Genomic DNA, 20,623 nt, shown 5'->3' on the forward strand with positions numbered 1-20,623 from the left:
TGGAAGAATCGCGACTCAAAGGTCCTTTTATACGGTGCAAGGAGAGCAAGTCCCTCCCTTGAAGCCTAAAACATCTACAGGTGTTCTGCCTAACAAAGTGCCTTCTAATTAATCCAACCTGTTTTTATGTAGCCTTTCCTTACCTGACCTGTGTTTATTATCTTCAAATTGTACACTGCCAATCCTCTTTCATCATCCAGCTGTTAATACCTGTGATTATTTAGTGCATTTTCAAAAATTGTTATTTTCCTCCTTTTCATAGACACAGGATTTTTTTCCAGCTGGAATCTGCCAGAACTCAGTTCTGGCAACCCTCTGGTGGACCCCATTGCCAATATAAGGTAAAAGGTAAAGGACCTTTGGATGGTTAAGTACTGCCAAAGGAGACTATGGGGTTGTGGCGCTCATCTCGCTTTCAGGCCACGGGGCCTGGCGTTTGTCCGCAGACAGTTTTATGGGTCATGTGGCCAGCAGGACTACTACATCGCTACTCGCGCACGGAGGAGTATGGTGAGTGCCAGAGCGCACAAATACGCCGTTTATCTTTCTGCCGGAGCGGTACCTATTTATCTACTTGCACTAGTGAGCTTTAGAACTGCTAGGTTGGCAGGAGCTGGGACAGAGCAATGGAAGCTCACCCCGTCATGGGGATTTGAACCACCAACCTTCTGATCAGCAAGCCCAAGAGGCTCAGTGGTTTAGACCACAGCGCCACCTGCACTCCTTGCCAATATAAGAGAACTTGGGAGGCATTTGTGGTGAGCACTGGCTGCCACAATTTAAAAAGGATGTTGACAAGCTGGAAGGTGTGCAGAGGAGGGCAACCAAGATGGTCAAGGTCTGGAAACTCAGCCTTATGAGGAATGTTTTGAGGGAGTTGGGTATGTTTATCCTGGAAAACAGACTAAGAGTAGATATGGTAAAGGCAAAGGGACCCCTGACCATTAGGTCCAGTCATCACCGATTCTGAGGTTGCGGCGCTCATCTCACTTTATTGGCCGAGGGAGTCGGCGTACAGCTTCCTTCTGATCGGCAAGTCCTAGGCTCTGTGGTTTAGCCCACAGCGCCACCCGCGTCCCTAGTAGATATGGTAGCCATCTTCAAATATCTTGAGGGCTGTCACATGGAAGATGGAGCAAGCTTGTCTTCTCCTCTTCTCCCTCGGAAGGTTGTAGTCTCCTCTTCCTTGGAGGTTTTTAAGCAGAGCTTCAAAGCATTGTCATGGGTGCTTCAGCTGAGATTCCTGCCTCACAAGGGATTGGACCACATGACTTTTGGACCTTCCAGTTCTAGGATTCTTCAATTCTAGGATTTCTGGTCATGGAAGCTTGCAGCAACTTTTAAAAAGAAATAGAAAATAGCAGGGGAAGAGAGATTCTGCCAAACTTTAGATTCATTCTCTAAATCAGTGATGATGAAGGCCTGGAGCATGAATGAAGCTTCTCTAGCACCTCCCCTCTCTTTGATTTGGGGAAGCCATAGAATTAAATCTAAATACTCAGGCATGAGCCATCTGAGTTGCTAAAATGTCCAGTCACTAATATTTGCTTTCTTTAATATTAGCGGGGTGGAGTGTCCAATTTTGGGGTGAGATGCTCAGATCTTTATGGCTCCAATTAGATCCTGGCTCCCATAGGAGTTATTAAAGCTGAAGTTATTAAATGAAAAACAGCAGGTGTTCTTACTCGGACAGCCTCAGGCAGCACCTTTTGGTATAAACACCACAACACACTTCCAAATAATAGTCAGGTTGGGTGCTAATTTGTGTCAAACCAACACTACCAATTGGTGATTTAAGAATATGTTTGTGTAGGGTTTTGATGAGGAACGGGTGGTCTTTTACAAGCCATTTACAGATCTCCTAGCATATTCATTACAGTGGCACGTTGGTTCTAAACTTAATCCATTCCGGAAGTCCGTTCCAAAACCAAAGCGTTTCAAAACCAAGGTGTGCTTTCCCATAGAAAGTAATGCAAAATGGAATAATGCGTTCCAGACTTTTAAATACAACCCCTAAAACAGCAATACAACAAGAATTTTACTATCTAACAAGACTACTGATCCATAAAATGAAAGCAATAATCAATGTAAAAAAATAGGTAAAGAGACCCCCAACCATTAGGTCCAGTCGCAGACGACTCTGGGGTTGTGGCGCTCATCCCACTTTACTGGCTGAGGGAGCTGGCGTTTGTCCGCAGACAGTTTTTCTGGGTCATGTGGCCAGCATGACTAAGCCCCTTCTGGCGAACCAGAGTAGCACACAGAAACGCCATCTACCTTCCTGCCGGAGCGGTACCAATTTATCTACGTGCACTTTGACGTCCTTTCGAACTAGGTTGGCAGGAGCAGGGACCGAGCAATGAGAGCTCACCCAGTTGCGGGGATTCAAACTGCCGACCTTCTGATCAGCAAGCCTTAGGCTCTGTGGTTTAGAGCACAGCGCCACCCGTGTCCCTTAATAATCAATGTACTGTAGTATAAAATAAATAAGACAGTATTGTAGAGGATAAAAATTAAAATTACTTTTTTTCTTACCTGCATGGATGATACTCATTGTTTGGATGGGGGGGGGGGTATCCATTTCCACAGTCACACAATCAATCAATCAATCTATCAATCAATAGTTGAACTGGGTTCCACACAGTCACAAAAACAAATTAACCAAAAAAGCCTCAAAAGCAAAAATACAAAATAAATAGCAAAAGCAACAGCACCAAAGCTAATCCATTCCAGAAGTCCGTTTGACTTCTGACATGTTCAAAAACCAAGGCGCAGCTTCTGATTGGTGCAGGCGCCCTGGAAACATTAGCTGACAACCGTACCAGAAGTTTGGCTTCTGAAAAATGTTCAAAAACAGGAACACTTTATTTTGGGTTTTCAGTGCTTGAGAACCAAGGCATTTGAGAACCAAGGTACCACTGTCTTTTGCCCTTGTGAGGTTCACCAACTTTTGAGATTGGGGGCAAATTTGAAAACTGGGGAAACCAGCATGGGCATCACAAACACTGCAACCACACATGCACCACAACTTACTCTATTGCTTAAAGTTGTGGGTCTGTCACCACTTCCATTTGTCCAGTGCTTTCTTACAATTTACATCAGATCAGTAATACTTGTCCAAAATTCTTTTCATTCCTATCCTGGAACAAAAATGTGAAAAATTGTTTTTACCGCTGTATCGGAACAAAACAAAACAACCCTTCTTAAAACTGGTTCTCTGCCTCACACTAATTTGATCAAAAGCAGTTATTTGATCAAAAGCAGTTTCCCTTTCCAGTGCCAATGTGTGTTGGATGTGCAAACCCAATGTAGAAGTTGGTAATGGCTGGGGAATGTACACCATTCAAATTGCCCCCTCTTCCTTGGCTGTTTGGGAGGTTAGGGTCTTGTGCCGCCAGCACAAATGCTCTACATTATGGACTATGTGGATGGCATTCCTTTAATGTCAGTTAAAGTAAGGCCAATTTTTCAACTTGTGCTTGTTGGACTCTCTGTTGGGAATTCCAGAGAAGCAACAACATGATATTGTGTCCTTGTGCAAAGAAACACAGACCCTCCATGTGTCTCTGTATTCCAGGGATGTTCCTGATTTAGAGAAACTGTACAGTGGTACCTCTGGATGCGAACGGGATCCGTTCCGGAGCCCCATTCGCATCCTGAGTAGACCGTAGTATGAGACTGCGCGACTGCACATGCATGGGTCGTGTTTCGCTGCTTCTGCACATGTGCATGATGTCATTTTGAACGTCTGCATATGCATGAGTGGCAAAACCTGCAAGTAACGCGTTCCGCTACTTCCGAGTCACTGTGGAGCGTAACCTGAAAACGCTCAACCTGAAGCATGTTTAACCCGAGGTATGACTGTACTGGCTTCTGATTTGAGCCTGGAATGCCCCACTTTCCTTAGGCTGTCCCTATTTTGATAGGAGAAATGTTGGAGGGTATGAAGTTATTCCACCCTCGAGCTCTCTGAAGGCAATCATTCTTTAGTGGGAGAACTGCACCACAAAATTCAGATAAGCATACATTCCAAGGGACGCGGGTGGTGCTGTGCGTTAAACCACAGAGCCTAGGACTTGCTGATCAGAAGGTCGGTGGTTCGAATCCCCACAACAGGGTGAGCTCCCATTGCTCGGTCCCTGCTCCTGCCAACCTAGCAGTTCGAAAGCACATAAAAGTGCAAGTAGATAAATAGGTACCGCTCCGGCGGGAAGGTAAACGGCGTTTCCGTGCGCTGCTCTGGTTCGCCAGAAGCGGCTTGGTCATGCTGGCCACATGACCCGGAAGCTGTACGCCGGCTCCCTCGGCCAATAAAGCGAGATGAGCACCGCAACCCCAGAGCCGGTCACGACTGGACCTAATGGTCAGGTGTCCCTTTACCTTTACCTTTTATACATTTCAAAGAATGTCTAAGTTTCAATTTTCATATTGTTTTGGAAAGTGTAGATTTGATAGATTCAGTTTTAAATGCATACCAAATCAATTTTCTCCAAACGAAGCCCCAGAAATCTGAAAGACAAGAAACAGAAGCCATACTGTTGACCTTGTTGCCCAAATGGTCCTGAAGAAAATAGCTATTGTAACCTACATTTAAAATTAATGGTCTGCTTCAAGGAAACTAACCTGCTATGTGGTGCTTAGTCTGTAATATTCTTCAATGAAAGGAGAAATTAGGGTGGAATAAGCACCCCCAAACTTCTAGGATTAAGAGGGGGCAGTGATCACAAACCAAAACAGGGCTGTAATTGGAGCACCTTGACTTATGAGGAATACAGTAAATGATAGTCCTTGTGACCAAAGATGTCTTCTGGCTTCTTTGACACCTGTATAAAAGCTCTCAGCATTGCTTGACACATCCAACAGCTTCTCTCGCCTCCTCTTGACTTCTCCTCTTCATCAGCTCTCACCGGTAAGTTGGATTTAACTCAACATTCTTTACAGCTTGTAGATTGTGAGGTGCTTTTTTGCGGTGGTGTTTGTAAAACAAGTTTACTTGCTCTTACACTTCTCAAAATGACCGTCATTTTATGAGGTCCCTCTACCTTCCATAAATGATCAACACCTGCAGCTTCATGGACCAATGAAGCACCAGCTCTTGGGTCCAGTTTGTGCTAGGACAATGTCTCAGCTTTTTCTGTAGATGTACAGTGGTACCTCGGGTTACATACGCTTCAGGTTACAGACTCCGCTAACCCAGAAATAGTACCTCGGGTTAAGAACTTTGCTTCAGGATGAGAACAGAAATCGGGCTGCAGCAGGAGGCCCCATTAGCTAAAGTGGTGCTTCAGGTTAAGAACAGTTTCAGGTTAAGAACCGACCTCCGGAACGAATTGAGTACTTAACCTGAGGTAGCACTGTACTTGCCTGTCTTCCAAGGTGGAGATTTGGGACTGCATCCAACTAAGTCCTGCTCGACATAGACCTGTTGAAATGAACGGACTTAAGTTCAATACGGCCCTTGGTTCCAAGGGGTCAACTCTGAGTAAGTCTCCCATGCATAGGCGTATTCATTTTTGTTCTTCACATCTCGTTCCAGGCTAACCTTCGACTTCTCCAACATGGTGTCCTGTTGTCTCCCATCTTGTTCCATCTCATGTGGACCCATCTACCCAGTTAGCTCCTGCCAGCCTTGCTGTTCTCCATCCTGTGTCATTCCCTGTGGACCCATCTACCCAGTTAGCAGCTGCCATCAACCCTGCCATCAATCCTGTTCCTATCCATGTGGACCCATTGCTCCACTGTGTATCCAACCTTCCTGCCAGCCTTGCTGTTCTCCATCCTGTGTCATTCCCTGTGGACCCATCTATCCAGTTAGCAGCTGCCATCAACCCTGCCATCAATCCTGTTCCTATCCATGTGGACCCATCGCTCCACTGTGTATCCAACCTTCCTGCCAGCCTTCCTGTTCTCCATCCTGTGCCATTCCCTGTGGTCCCATCTACCCAGTTAGCAGCTGCCATTCTTCCTGCATCCCAATCAGTATCTGCAATCCCTGTTGTACTCCTTGCTAAAGCGTCAAGGGACAATCCCCTGGTACACAATCCTGTTGGGAATTGGGAAAAAAATATGGTACGGATTCATGGCTAAGTTTGTTGTGGGGGAGGAAGGGAAAGGAGAATGTTAGCCGCTTTGAGACTCCTGAAGGGGAGTGAAAGGCAGGATATCAAATTCAAACTCTTCTTCTTCTTCTTATGGGTATAGGGTACAGGTGCCAAAAATGCTAAGCTTTCACAGTTCTAGCTGAGGTTGGTTCTGTGCCTGCACAGCATCTTTGAGACTCAGTCCCTGCATTGATGTTCTTTCACCCTTTATTTTCTGGGAAAACCCCTTTGCTAGCTTTAAAGATGGCTCTCTTTAACCAGGAAGGTGTGACACATTGTGGTCGGTTTTCCCTGCCAAAGGAGTGCTGTCTGCATCCCCATTGCAAGTAGTAGGATTCAGTTCACCCAATGCCCCCGTCTCTTCATTGTTTTCTATGTGGTATTTTCTTGAAAATTGGTCTTGTTCTGTTCACTTCATGCTTGTTTCTCAATAAAGTCTACTCTATGCAAGGAAATATTTGTCTCCTGGCCTCTTAATTCCTTTGTTATAAAACTCAGCAACAACAGAGTCCACCAAGTCTGAGGAAGAGATTAATGCAGCAGAGATGTTACTCCTCTCTAACTATCTGTCTGGGGCTGATGGGAGATGGAGCCCAGAAATATAAGAATAGGGGTAACTGCCTAATGCTGAATCAGTCCTTGGTCCATGTGACTCAGAATGGTCTGACTGTAGCCCTCCAGAAATTCAGTCTCTCCCAGTCCCATCTGGAGACCCCAATAATTCAATGTGACATTTTCTGCATATAATAATAATAATAATTAATAATAATAAATAATAATAATAATTAATAATAATTAGTAATTAATAATAATAATAATTAGTAAATAATAATAATAATAATAATAATAATAATAATAATAATTAGTAAATAATAATAATAATAATAATAATAATAATAATAATAATACCCCACCCATCTGGCTGGGTTTCCCAAGCCACTCTGGGCGGCTCCCAACAGAATTAAAAGCACAATAGAACATCAAAACTTTCCTAAACATGCTCTATCATTGAGCTTCCTCAAAAGGAAGCCTCCCATAGTGCTTTACTTACACTCACATTATATATATATATATATATATATATATATATATATATGAACATTAAAATAAAATAATCCCAATTGCATCATCAGGAATAGGTTGACTATTCCTGCATAAATGGCACATATTTGAAAATGTCAATTTAATATACTGTTTCCTTTGAAGGCAAGAGTGGATTCAGTCTGCCAGATTGTAGGCAGATGCTTTTTCTTTCATTCCACCCACCCCAGAACTGGATGTAAGATGAAGGCATGGTCACTTTTTGAAAAGGGAATAGGGAGTGCTCATTTTCACCATGATTGCTGCAGTGGTTTGCATGCACAAGCATTGTGGGCACAGTAATGGATCATAGTTTGTGGAGTTGAGGTGGGGAAAAGGGTCATGGCTGGAAAATGTCACCCACCAATAACAACCCGGTTACCCCAAGGATTCTGGGGTGGTGGTGTCGAGGTGTGGGAGGAACACAAAAGAAACTCACAGAGGCTTCCGGGTTGGCGCGCCTCAGCAATGGCGGATTTCCTCCATCTCGGAGGTGACCACTCTCCGGAAAGAAGGGTCTGACCGCCACGGCGAGGCGGAGACCCGCAAAAAACCACGGTCGGAGGAAGACCGTGGGCTTGGGATTCGGCATTTGCCTTCAGCGCCTTCCCTACTCGCGGGGAGACCCGGTTTCAGGGCTCCGGAGTGACGTGGGGTGAGTGGCACGGCACATCGAACCAATCGCTGTTTTCGGGGAGTGAAGCCGCACAGCTGTTGCCAGAAAGCGCCAGCCTTTCCTGTGGACATTCGGACTTAAATTGACTTCGTAAGTAACGGAATTGGATTATAAATTTATTGGAATTCAGCACTTGAACGGAAGGTTTAAACAGGAAGCCCACCTTCCGCTTTGTAGAAAGATCAAAGCAAAATCGATATAAGCTGGAGCCTTTGGAAAGCGCTTTGTAAAGTAAAGTAAAAATCTTCGTCATCCAAGTTTTTTGAACCCCCCTTCGGAAGCAGGGGAAGAGGGGGAGATTTCTTTGATGGACTATTGACCTGCAGGACAGTAAAAATCGACCTAATTTACTACCGTCTCGAGCCCGGGACCGGGCTGTCAAAAGGGAAAAAAAGCTTTATAATTAAAAAAATAATAACAACGGAGGAATGGACTATATCTTTATGGAAGAAGGATCAGAGAGTGGAACTGTAACTGTAACTGAAATCTGAATGGAAAATAACAAAAGGAAACTGTGGCAGAGTGTGGCAGAAAGGTGTTTGTGACTGTTACATTTTTGGACGGAAAATTCCATGCAGACTGCAGCCTGCAGACGAGAGGCTGAGACCTTGAAGAGCAAGATAACACTGGGAAAAGCAAGCCTGGGAATATGGCTGAAAAAATAACAGCTCTGCTGGAACAAGTTTTTTAAAAAGTGAGCATTCTTGAACTGGGCATCTCTGAACTGAAAAAAAATGCATACATCTTGGCACAGAAAGGTAAATCAACAGATGTAATTCGAGAAGCAGAAACAATTTCGCAAGGATGTGCATTGGAGAAGAAGATGAAACAAATAGAACCGGTTCTGTTTCTGCAAGAGAAATCTTATGTGGAAGTTTCAGCAATAGTGCCTCAAATTGATGGACACAAATTTAATTCTGAGACCATGAAGACTGAAGGACAGAATTGGAGAGGCATTGCCCCATGTGGAGGGACACGGGTGGCGCTGTGGGTAAAAGCCTCAGCGCCTAGGGCTTGCCGATCGAAAGGTCGGTGGTTCGAATCCCCGCAGCGGGGTGTGCTCCCGTTGTTCGGTCCCAGCGCCTGCCAACCTAGCAGTTCGAAAGCACTCCCGGGTACAAGTAGATAAATAGGGACCGCTTACTAGCGGGAAGGTAAACAGTGTTTCCGTGTGCAGCTCTGGCTCGCCAGAGCAGCGATGTCACGCTGGCCACGTGACCCGGAAGTGTCTCCGGACAGCGCTGGCCCCCGGCCTCTTGAGTGAGATGGGCACACAACCCTAGAGTCTGTCAAGACTGGCCCGTACAGGCAGGGGTACCTTTACCTTTACCTTTGCCACATGTGGACTGAGTGATGCAGAATTGATGAGTTACCTTTTGGAGGGTGGCTCTGAGGGAAAGTTTGGAAAAATGAGCTTCAGTAATTCTAAAGAGAGTGTGGAGTACGCTTTCGATCACTTTCTGGCCTATAAGTTGAAATATGGAGTCTGGGCAAGCGTGCTGAAGAGGAATAAAGGGGATGTTGGGGAAAAAGCTCTTTGGGGCTCAATTTCAGGCTGGAAAAAGAACTTGCAGACAGCCCAGGGAGATGATTTGAAAGCCTCGGATATAAGAGAACCGGGATGAGAGAACTATCTTGATGACAGGAAAGACTCTAGAATTTGTAAAAAGGATTGGCAGAACCCGGAATCAGGGGGAAGAGATGGTGGGATAAATTGGGAATCTTTTAAGTAATATTTTACCGTAATATTGTTTGATTAAGAACCTTTGGGAGATGATGGGGGGATGTTATTTGGTTCTAGTGAAATAAGATAAAGAATTAAGACACTAGGATATAAGGGTATATGATATTAGGATTTAAGAGTGTAAGAATTAAGGTTATTTCTTTCTTTTTCTTTGTTATTTAGTGAATTAGGGTTTGGATAATGTCAGGGGTTCAGGAGCAGAGGCACAAGAAAGGGAGGAAATGGAGAGCGAGGGGGAGGAGTCCGAACGAAATGTTAGCGATTACAGCGGTCCGAGGTCTCTGAGTCTTTCCAGCGAATCGGAAGATTCACAGAAAGGGGCTCCCGTGGTCAGAGCAAGGGGGGTGCCTAGGGGGGCACCCCAGGAAGAAGGGGCCAGAGGGGACTCAGAGAGCAGCCGTAGGGAATCAGTACCAGCGTCCACACCAGAGTGCAGTAGGGGGGAGGAGTCCCAGGCATCGGGATCAGGCGGCGCACTGCCAGCGGGAGGACATGAGTCAGGATTGGCCACGCCTCCATCGGGGAGCGAGGAAACGGTCGAGAGGAAGGTTGAAGGCTGGGCGCGCACGCCAAGTTCAAATGTACAGGAGGGCGGCGCAGTTGGCAGCCCGGATAGGGAGCCAGGTCCCAAAGCCCGCCGAAAAGAGCGGGAGGAGTCAGGGGGGTCAGCATCAGCGTCAGAGGAATCCAGGAAGGAAGGGACCCCGGGGGGTAGCAGGACCCAGAGGAGAAAGGAGAGACGGAAGAGGTGGAGTAAGGCTAGAATCTTAAACTGGTCTACAGGGGGCGGAGATTCAGATGGAGCTTCGCCGATCTAAACCCTAGACGTAGAGCTGGGGCGCTCCGGCTTGAAAATGGAAACTGTACTTCAATAAAGACTTTTGTACATTACTACCGGCTAGCGTTGGTCCTCTGTGAGCTGGGACCTGGAGCCAGCTCTGACAGATAATCTTATTTTTTAGATGTTTATCTACTTGGTGATGTTGATGAGGAAATAAGGTTTATAGGGACTAAGGTAAATAAGTATAAGCAGTGAAAGTTGGAAGGAATTTGCTGACTCGATTAACAACTGGAATACAAAGAGGGAGGTGGGAGGAAGCCGAGAAAGTAAGTTATGAAAGATGGATCTGGAAAGGTGGAATTTTTCTTTGTTTTGTTTTGAATGTTCTTGTTTTTTGCCTGATTTTTGTGTTGGTGGGGTGGGGAAGGGGGTTTCTATTATGTATTTTGGGGTATTTGCTTTTTTCTTTTTTTCTTTCTTTTCATTATTTCTATCTTTTTGTTTTTGCAGTATGGCTTTTCTACTTGTGGAAAACTTAATAAATATTATTAAAACAAAAGAAACCCACAGAGAACAGGTTCCATGCTGAAGATAAGCTTTAATGAAAGGAGGCGGCGCCTTGTCTGGGCTCTCCTATTAATAGCAACAATATTTAGAGCGGCTACTTCCTAGCCCTCCACCAAGAGAGGATCCTCCACCACAGGCAGTGTATCCTCCCGCTCGAAGTGGCTCACAGCTGGCAGCAAGGACTGCTCCTGGGATGATCACATTACAGGGAGGTGGCTGGATGACTACTTCACATGGTGGCAGCTGACCGACGCAGCCAACGTTGCCTCCAGAGGTCAGGCCGAGGCTACTCGATGACACTCCTCCACCATAGGACGCCAAGCCCCCTGAGATGCCACCACCGCAAGGGGAGCACAGTGAGCCCAGACCTCCGACCGGGTAGCTGACGCAGGATGGGGTGCAGCAGGGCTGGCAGGATGAGACGAAGCCACAAGACATCTTGGAGGGATGGAGCTGGGTCTGAAAGGACAGGTTGCGGTTTTGAGGATGGGTAAAACATCCACCCTCTTCATTCATGACTCATTCATTCCGTTTTGAGAAATATTGTCAGCAGCCTGCTTTGTAAACCTCTTTCAGTCGTCCCCCCCCCACCTCAGCCCGCTTACAATCAGCAGTTTATCATTTATTTTAAGAATAACCAATAAATAATGATCACCAAGACCAACAGGGTCTGGGTGATACAGAGTGCAAAGCTGAAAATATTAAGACATAATAAGCAATTCAATTAAAAACCTATCGTCAATGAAACCAAACCATCAATACTGGAACAGTGGCGTCCTTCTTAGTTGTGGTGTCACTGGGGTGACAAATGGAGTGATCTTGTGGGGCAGCTTCCATTTCTGGAATGCCAGCCCCACTGAGCTCTGTCTGCCTGCCTTATTATTAACTTTGAGGAAGGATCTAAAACCATTCCTGTCTGCCCAGGCATTTGGTGTCTCAGAAATCTATTTCAGGCAACCCTGAAATTATTACTTGGGTGCATGTGATTATTTTTTAGACTTTAGCTACGTTTCTGGGTCTTCTCTCTTTTCACCATTAGCCCTCCCTCACAACTACTGCTGCCAATGTACAATATTGAGGTGATGACGCTCACCTAACTTACATGGTTGTTGGAAGCACACAACTCTGAGAAACATAGAAAGAATGAGTAGATCACGTGCCTTTCTACCTCAAGGCTCCTGGTTCACTCCTTGGTCTCTCAAGGTAAGGCAGGAAAAGAGCCCTGTTCGAAACTCTGGAGAGCTAAATCCAGTCTGTGTAGACCAGGGATAAAGGAACATCTGAGACCTTCCAGATGCTGATGAACTCCCACATCCATCAACTCTGCATGGCAGGGCCAAGGGCCAAGGATGATGGGAGTTGTAGACCAGCAACTCCTGAAGAAGCAAAGATGTTCCCTAGCCATGGCGTAGACAATTGTGAACTTGACCCCATGGAAAAGACATCTTCCTCAAAATCTAACTCTCTAAAGTTCAGAAAGCAGAAGCAGTTCTAGGTTCAAAGAAAGAGATGGAGAGCATGCAGTTCATATGGAAGAGGCAATAAAAGATGTGAAATTCTCTCACTTACCAAGTTCTCAGTGAAATATTCAGGTGGAGCTGAGAGGAGCTGATGGAAGAATCGCGACTCAAAGGTCCTTTTATAAGGTGCAAGGAGAGCAAGTCCCTCCCTTGAAGCCTAAAACATCTACAGGTGTTCTGCCTAACAAAGTGCCTACTAATTAATCCAACCTGTTTTTATGTAGCCTTTCCTTACCTGACCTGTGTTTATTATTTTCAAATTGTGCACTGCCAATCCTCTTTCATCTTCTAGCTGTTAATACCTGTGATTATTTAGTGCACTTTCAAAAATTGTTATTTTCCTCCTTTTCATAGACACAGGATTTTTTTTGAGCTGGAATCTGCCAGAACTCAGTTCTGGCAACCCTCTGGTGGACCCCATTGCCAATATAAGGTAAAAGGTAAAGGACCTTTGGATGGTTAAGTACTGTCAAAGGAGACTATGGGGTTGTGGCGCTCATCTCGCTTTCAGGCCAGGGGGGCTGGCGTTTGTCCGCAGGCAGTTTTCTGGGTCATGTGGCCAGCAGGACTACTAAATCACTACTGGTGCACGGAGGACCATTATGAGTGCCAGAGCGCACAGATACGCCATTTACCTTCCTGCCGGAGGCTGACTCTGGGGTTGCGGCGCTCATCTTGCTTTATTGGCCGAGGGAGCTGGTGTACGGCTTCCGGCTCATGTGGCCGGCATGACTAAGCCGCTTCTGGCGAACCAGAGCAGCTCACGGAAACGCCATTTACCTTCCTGCCGGAGCGGTACCTATTTATCTACATGCACGTTGACGTAATTTCGAACTGCTAGGTTGGCAGGAGCTGGGACAGAGCAATGGAAGCTCACCCTGTCATGGGGATTTGAACCACCAACCTTCTGATCAGCAAGCCCAAGACGCTCAGTGGTTTAGACCACAGCGCCACCCGCGCCCCTTGCCAATATAAGAGAACTTGGGAGGCATTTGTGGTGAGTTCCAATGCCTCTTTTTCTAGGAAAATAGCACTGCATACACCTGTCAAGACTGCAAGGGCCCTTCAACTGCATCCTCAAGATGTTTGGACACTCCATTTTCTCATTCTGGGACAGTTTCCTCTGTTTTACAGAATTCCTTTTAAACTTTCTTCAAAATTCCTACAGATGTAACATTAAACAAGGCCTTCCACATTCAATTCAAAGGGCAAGCATGGTGCTGCAGTGTTCTGTCCTGGGCCCATTGTTTTTCAATGTCTGGGATGATGGAATTTGCAGATGACACCAGACTGGGAGGGAAACTAATGCTGCAGAAGATGGAACTGAGATTCAAGATGACTTTAACCGATAGGAAAACCATGGGTAGGCAAACTAAGGCCTGGGGGCCGCATCCGGCCCAATCGCCTTCTAAATCCAGCCTGCGGACTGTCCGGGAATCAGTGTGTTTTTACATGAGTAGAATGTGTCCTTTTATTTGAAATGCATCTCTGGGTTATTTGTGGGGCCTGCCTAGTGTTTTTACATGAGCAGAATGTGTGCTTTTATTTAAAATACAACTCTGGGTTATTTGTGGGGCACAGGAATCCGTTCATATATTTTTTCCAAAATATAATCCGGCCCCCCACAAGGTCTGCAGGACAGTGGACTGGCCCCCTGCTAAAAAAGTTTGCTGAACCCTGCACATGAATCAGTGGTGTTATACATCAGCAAAAAAAGTTATTGCTATCAACAGAAGTATCTTGTTCAGATCAAGGGAAGCAATAGTCTCAGTCTATTCTGCCTTGGTTAGACTCCACCTGGAATACTGTGTCCCACAGAATACTGGGTGCCACAATTTAAGAAGGATATTGACAAGCTGGAAGGTGTGCAGAGGAGGGCGACCAAGATGGTCAAGGTCTGGAAACTCAGCCTTATGAGGAATGTTTTGAGGGAGTTGGGTATGTTTATCCTGGAAAACAGACCAAGAGTAGATATGGTAAAGGTAAAGAGACCTATGACCATTAGGTGCAGTCCTCACCGACTCTGAGGTTGTGGCGCTCATCTCACTTTATTGGCCGAGGGAGCCGGCGTACAGCTTCCTTCTAATCGGAAAGTCCTAGGCTCTCTGGTTTAGCCCACAGCGCCACCCACGTCCCTAGTAGATATGGTAGCCACCTTCAAATATCTCGAGGGCTGTCACATGGAAGATGGAGCAAGCTTGTCTTTTCCTGCTCCAGAGGGTAGGGCTTGAACCAATGGCTTCAAGTTACAAGAAAGGTGAATCCGACCGAAGATCAGGAAGAACTTTCTTTATTGAAGATTTTCTTGGAAGAACTTTCTGATGGAAAGAGCTGTTCAACTGTGGAACGGTCTCCCTCGGGAGGTTGTACTCTCCTCTTCCTTGGAGGTTTTTAAGCAGAGCTTCAAAGCATTGTCATGGGTGCTTCAGCTGAGATTCCTGCATCACAAGGGATTGGACCACATGACTTTTGGACCTTCCAGTTCTAGGATTCTTCAATTCTAGGATTTAGGGTCATGGAAGCTTGCAGCAAGTTTTAAAAAGAAAAAGAAAATAACAGGGGAAGAGAGATTCTGCCAAACTTTAGATTCATTCTCTAAATCAATGATGATGAAGGCCTGGAGCATGAATGAAGCTTCTTTAGCACCTCCCCTCTCTTTGATTTGGGGAAGCCATAGAATTAAATCTAAATACTCAGGCATGAGCCATCTGATTTGCTAAAATGTCCAGTCACTAATATTTGCTTTCTTTGATATTAGAGGGTTGGAGTGTCCAATTTTGGGATGAGATGCTCAGATCTTTATGGCTCCAATTAGATCCTGGCTCCCATGGGAGTTATTAAAGCTGAAGTTATTAAATGAAAAACAGCAGGTGTTCTTACTCGGACAGCCTCAGGCAGCACCTTTTGGTATAAACACCACAACACACTTCCAAATAATAGTCAGGTTGGGTGCTAATTTGTGTCAAACCAACACTACCAATTGGTGATTTAAGAATATGTTTGTGTAGGGTTTTGATGAGGAACGGGTGGTCTTTCACAAGTCATTTACAGATCTCCTAGCATATGCATTACAGTGGCACCTTGGTTCTAAACTTAATCCATTCCGGAAGTCCGTTCCAAAACCAAAGCGTTTCAAAACCAAGCTGTGCTTTCCCATAGAAAGTAATGCAAAATGGAATAATGCATTCCAGACTTTTAAATACAACCCCTAAAACAGCAATACAACAAGAATTTTACTATCTAACAAGACTACTGATCCATAAAATGAAAGCAATAATCAATGTAAAAAAATTGGTAAAGAGACCCCCAACCATTAGGTCCAGTCGCAGACGACTCTGGGGTTGTGGCGCTCATCCCACTTTACTGGCTGAGGGAGCTGGCGTTTGTCCGCAGACAGTTTTTCTGGGTCATGTGGCCAGCATGACTAAGCCCCTTCTGGCGAACCAGAGTAGCACACAGAAACGCCATTTACCTTCCTGCCGGAGCGGTACCAATTTATCTACGTGCACTTTGACGTCCTTTCGAACTAGGTTGGCAGGAGCAGGGACCGAGCAATGAGAGCCCACCCAGTTGCGGGGATTCAAACTGCCGACCTTCTGATCAGCAAGCCTTAGGCTCTGTGGTTTAGAGCACAGTGCCACCCGTGTCCCTTAATAATCAATGTACTGTAGTATAAAATAAATAAGACAGTATTGTAGATGATAAAAATTTAAATTACTTTTTTTCTTACCTGCATGGATGATACTCATTGTTTGGATGGGGGGGGGTATCCATTTCCACAGTCACACAATCAATCAATCAATCAATCAATAGCTGAACTGGGTTCCACACAGTCACAAAAACAAATTAACCAAAAAAGCCTCAAAAACAAAAATACAAAATAAATAGCAAAAGCAACAGCAGCAAACCTAATCCATTCCAGAAGTCCGTTTGACTTGTGACATGTTCAAAAACCAAGGCGCAGCTTCTGATTGGGGCAGCAGCCCTGGAAACAATAGCTGACAACCACACCAGAAGTTTGGCTTCTGAAAGATGTTCAAAAACAGGAACACTTTATTTTGGGTTTTCAGTGCTTGAGAACCAAGGCATTTGAGAACCAAGGTACCACTGTCTTTTGCCCTTGTGAGGTTCACCTACTTTTTAGATTGGGGGCAAATGTGCAAGCCGGGGAAACCATCATGGGCATCACAAACACTGCAACCACACATGCACCACAACTTACTCTATTGCTTAAAGTTGTGGGTCTGTCACCACTTCCATTTGTCCAGTGCTTTCTTACAATTTACATCAGATCAGTAATACTTGTCCAAAATTCTTTTCATTCATATTCTGGAACAAAAATGTGAAAAATTGCTTTTTACCGCTGTATCGGAACAACAACAAAAAACCTTCTTAAAACTGGTTCTCTACCTCACACTATTATTTTCCAATGCTTTCTCTTTTTGCACTCATAACGGCATTGTGATCACGTGCATATACGGTATTTGATCAAAAGCAGTTTCCCTTTCCAGTGCCAATGTGTGTTGGATGTGCGAACCCAATGTAGAAGTTGGTAATGACTGGGGAATGTACACCATTCAAATTGCCCCCTCTTCCTTGGCTGTTAGAGAGGTTAGAGTCTTGTGCCGCCAGCACAAATGCTCTACATTATGGACTATGTGGATGGCATTCCTTTAATGTCAGTTAAAGTAAGGCCAATTTTCCAACTTGTGCTTGTTGGACTCTCCGTTGGGAATTCCAGAGAAGCAACAACATGATATTGTGTGCTTGTGCAAAGAAACACAGACCCTCCAAGTGTCTCTGTATTCCTTTTTTTAAATAGAAATTTATTAGATATTTTATACTTATAAAATAAAAACAGTAAAGGCAAAACAATACACACATTCAACAAACAATACATCAACAACAAAAAAGAAAAAAAGAAAAAATGCAACAATACAACATAAGAGGAAAAAACCACTAAAACACAAATCCAAATTTTTGTATCCAGATCTTTCATTAGCTTATTTCCTTGACTTCCTCACACCTCCCTTTTTTCTATTCTGGTTCAACAAGTGTCTCTGTATTCCAGGGATGTTCCTGATTTAGAGAAACTGTACAGTGGTACCTCTGGATGCGAACGGGATCCGTTCCGGAGCCCCATTCGCATCCTGAGTAGACCGTAATATGCGACTGCGCGACTGCACATGCATGGGTCGCGTTTCGCTGCTTCTGCGCATGTGCTTGATGTCATTTTGAGCATCTGCATATGCATGAGTGGCATGAAGTTTGTCATTTTGAGCATCTGCATATGCATGAGAGGGTATGAAGTTATTCCACCCTCGAGCTCTCTGAAGGCCATCATTCTTTAGTGGGAGAACTGCACCACAAAATTCAGATAAGCATACATTTCAAGGGACGCAGGTGGTGCTGTGGGTTAAACCACAGAGCCTAGGACTTGCTGATCAGAAGGTCGGCGGTTCGAATCCCCACAACAGGGTGAGCTCCCATTGCTCGGTCCCTGCTCCTGCCAACCTAGAAGTTCGAAAGTACATAAAAGTGCAAGTAGATAAATAGGTACCGCTCTGGCGGGAAGGTAAACGGCGTTTCCGTGCGCTGCTCTGGTTCGCCAGAAGCGGCTTGGTCATGCTGGCCACATGACCTGGAAGCTGTACACCGGCTCCCTCGGCCAGTAAAGCGAGATGAGCACCGCAACCCCAGAGCCGGTCACGACTGGACCTAATGGTCAGGCGTCCCTTTACCTTTACCTTTTATACATTTCAAAGAATGTCTAAGTTTCAATTTTCATATTGTTTTGGAAAGTGTAGATTTGATAGATTCAGTTTTAAATGCATACCAAATCAATTTTCTCCAAACGAAGCCCCAGAAATCTGAAAGACAAGAAACAGAAGCCATACTGTTGACCTTGTTGCCCAAATGGTCCTGAAGAAAATAGCTATTGTAACCTACATTTAAAATTAATGGTCTGCTTCAAGGAAACTAACCTGCTATGTGGTGCTTAGACTGTAATATTCTTCAATGAAAGGAGAAATTAGGGTGGAATAAGCACACCCAAACTTCTGGGATTAAGAAGGGGCAGTGATCACAAACCAAAACAGGGCTGTAATTGGAGCACCTTGACTTATGAGGAATATAGTAAATGATAGTCCTTGTGACCAAAGATGTCTTCTGGCTTCTTTGAAACCTGTATAAAAGCTCTCAGCATTGCTTGACACATCCAACAGCTTCTCTCGCCTCCTCTTGACTTCTCCTCTTCATCAGCTCTCACCGGTAAGTTGGATTTAACTCAACTTTCTTTACAGCTTGTAGATTGTGAGGTGCTTTTTTGCGGTGGTGTTTGTAAAACAAGTTTACTTGCTCTTACACTTCTCAAAATGACCGTCATTTTATGAGGTCCTTCTACCTTCCATAAATGATCAACACCTGCAGCTTCATGGACCAATGAAGCACCAGCTCTTGGGTCCAGTTTGTGCTAGGACAATGTCTCAGCTTTTTCTGTAGATGTACAGTGGTACCTCGGGTTACATATGCTTCAGGTTACAGACTCCGCTAACCCAGAAATAGTACCTCGGCTTAAGAACTTTGCTTCAGGATGAGAACAGAAATCGGGCTGCAACAGGAGGCCCCATTAGCTAAAGTGGTGCTTCAGGTTAAGAACAGTTTCAGGTTAAGAACCGACCTCCGGAACAAATTGAGTACTTAACCTGAGGTAGCACTGTACTTGCCTGTCTTCCAAGGTGGAGATCTGGGACTGCATCCAACTAAGTCCTGCTCGACATAGACCTGTTGAAATGAATGGACTTAAGTTCAATACGGCCCTTGGTTCCAAGGGGTCAACTCTGAGTAAGTCTCCCATGCATAGGCGTATTCATTTTTGTTCTTCACATCTCGTTCCAGGCTAACCTTCGACTTCTCCAACATGGTGTCCTGTTGTCTCCCATCTTGTTCCATCTCATGTGGACCCATCTACCCAGTTAGCTCCTGCCAGCCTTGCTGTTCTCCATCCTGCGTCATTCCCTGTGGACCCATCTACCCAGTTAGCAGCTGCCATCAACCCTGCCATCAATCCTGTTCCTATCCATGTGGACCCATCGCTCCACTGTGTATCCAACCTTCCTGCCAGCCTTGCTGTTCTCCATCTTGCGTCATTCCCTGTGGACCCATCTACCCAGTTAGCAGCTGCCATCAACCCTGCCATCAATCCTGTTCCTATCCATGTGGACCCATCGCTCCACTGTGTATCCAACCTTCCTGCCAGCCTTGCTGTTCTCCATCTTGCGTCATTCCCTGTGGTCCCATCTACCCAGTTAGCAGTTGCCAGCCTTCCTGTAACTCATTGTGCCAGCCATCCTGTGTCAATCCATGTGGGCCCATCTATCCAGTTAGTAGCTGCCATTCTTCCTGCATCCCAATCAGTATCTGCAATCCCTGTTGTACTCCTTGCTAAAGCGTCAAGGGACAACCCCCCGGTACACAATCCTGTTGGGAATTGGAAAAAAATATATGGTACGGATTCATGGCTAAGCTTATGGGTATAGGGTACAGGTGCCAAAAATGCTAAGCTTTCACAGTTCTAGCTGAGGTTGGTTCTGTGCCTGCACAGCATCTTTGAGACTCAATCCCTGCATTGATGTTCTTTCACCCTTTATTTTCTGTAAAAAACCCTTTGCTAGCTTTAAAGATGGCTCTCTTTAACCAGGAAGGTGTGACACATTGTGCTCGGTTTTCCCTGCCAAAGGAGTTCTGTCTGCATTCCCATTGCAAGTAGTAGATTCAGTTCACCCAATGCCCCCGTCTCTTCCTTGTTTTCTATGTGGTATTCTCTTGAAAATTGCTCTTGGTCTGTTCACTTCATGCTTGTTTCTCAATAAAGTCTACTCTATGCAAGGAAATGTTTGTCTCCTGGTCTCTTTTAATTCCTTTGTTATAAAACTCAGCAACAACAGAGTCCACCAAGTCTGAGGAATAGATTAATGCAGAGATGTTACTCATCTCTAACTATCTGTCTGGGGCTGATGGGAGATGGAGCCCAGAAATATAAGAATAGAGATAACTGCCTAATGCTGAATCAGTCCTTGGTCCATGTGACTCAGAATGGTCTGACTGTAGCCCTCCAGAAATTCAGTCTCTCCCAGTCCCATCTGGAGACCCCAA

The 20,623-nt window shown here is 45.1% G+C and overlaps 2 long non-coding RNA genes across 2 annotated transcripts; one reads left to right on the plus strand and one right to left on the minus strand.

The window, feature by feature from the left end:
* Nucleotides 1-10,960: 10,960 nt before the first annotated feature.
* On the minus strand, nucleotides 10,961-12,561 carry LOC310667193. The gene is made up of 2 exons (XR_014506193.1): nucleotides 12,519-12,561; nucleotides 10,961-11,408 (listed from the first exon to the last, which is right to left on the minus strand). It is a non-coding gene; the product is annotated as an uncharacterized lncRNA (long non-coding RNA).
* Nucleotides 12,562-18,690: 6,129 nt separating this feature from the next.
* LOC310666352 lies at nucleotides 18,691-20,361 on the plus strand. Its single transcript, XR_014505889.1, has 2 exons — nucleotides 18,691-18,739; nucleotides 19,367-20,361. It is a non-coding gene; the product is annotated as an uncharacterized lncRNA (long non-coding RNA).
* The last annotated feature ends 262 nt before the right edge of the window (nucleotides 20,362-20,623 follow it).

Source organism: Podarcis tiliguerta, assembly GCF_965153285.1.
Source record: "Podarcis tiliguerta genome assembly, chromosome: 16".
In the NCBI taxonomy this organism is placed as follows: Eukaryota; Metazoa; Chordata; class Lepidosauria; order Squamata; family Lacertidae; genus Podarcis; species Podarcis tiliguerta.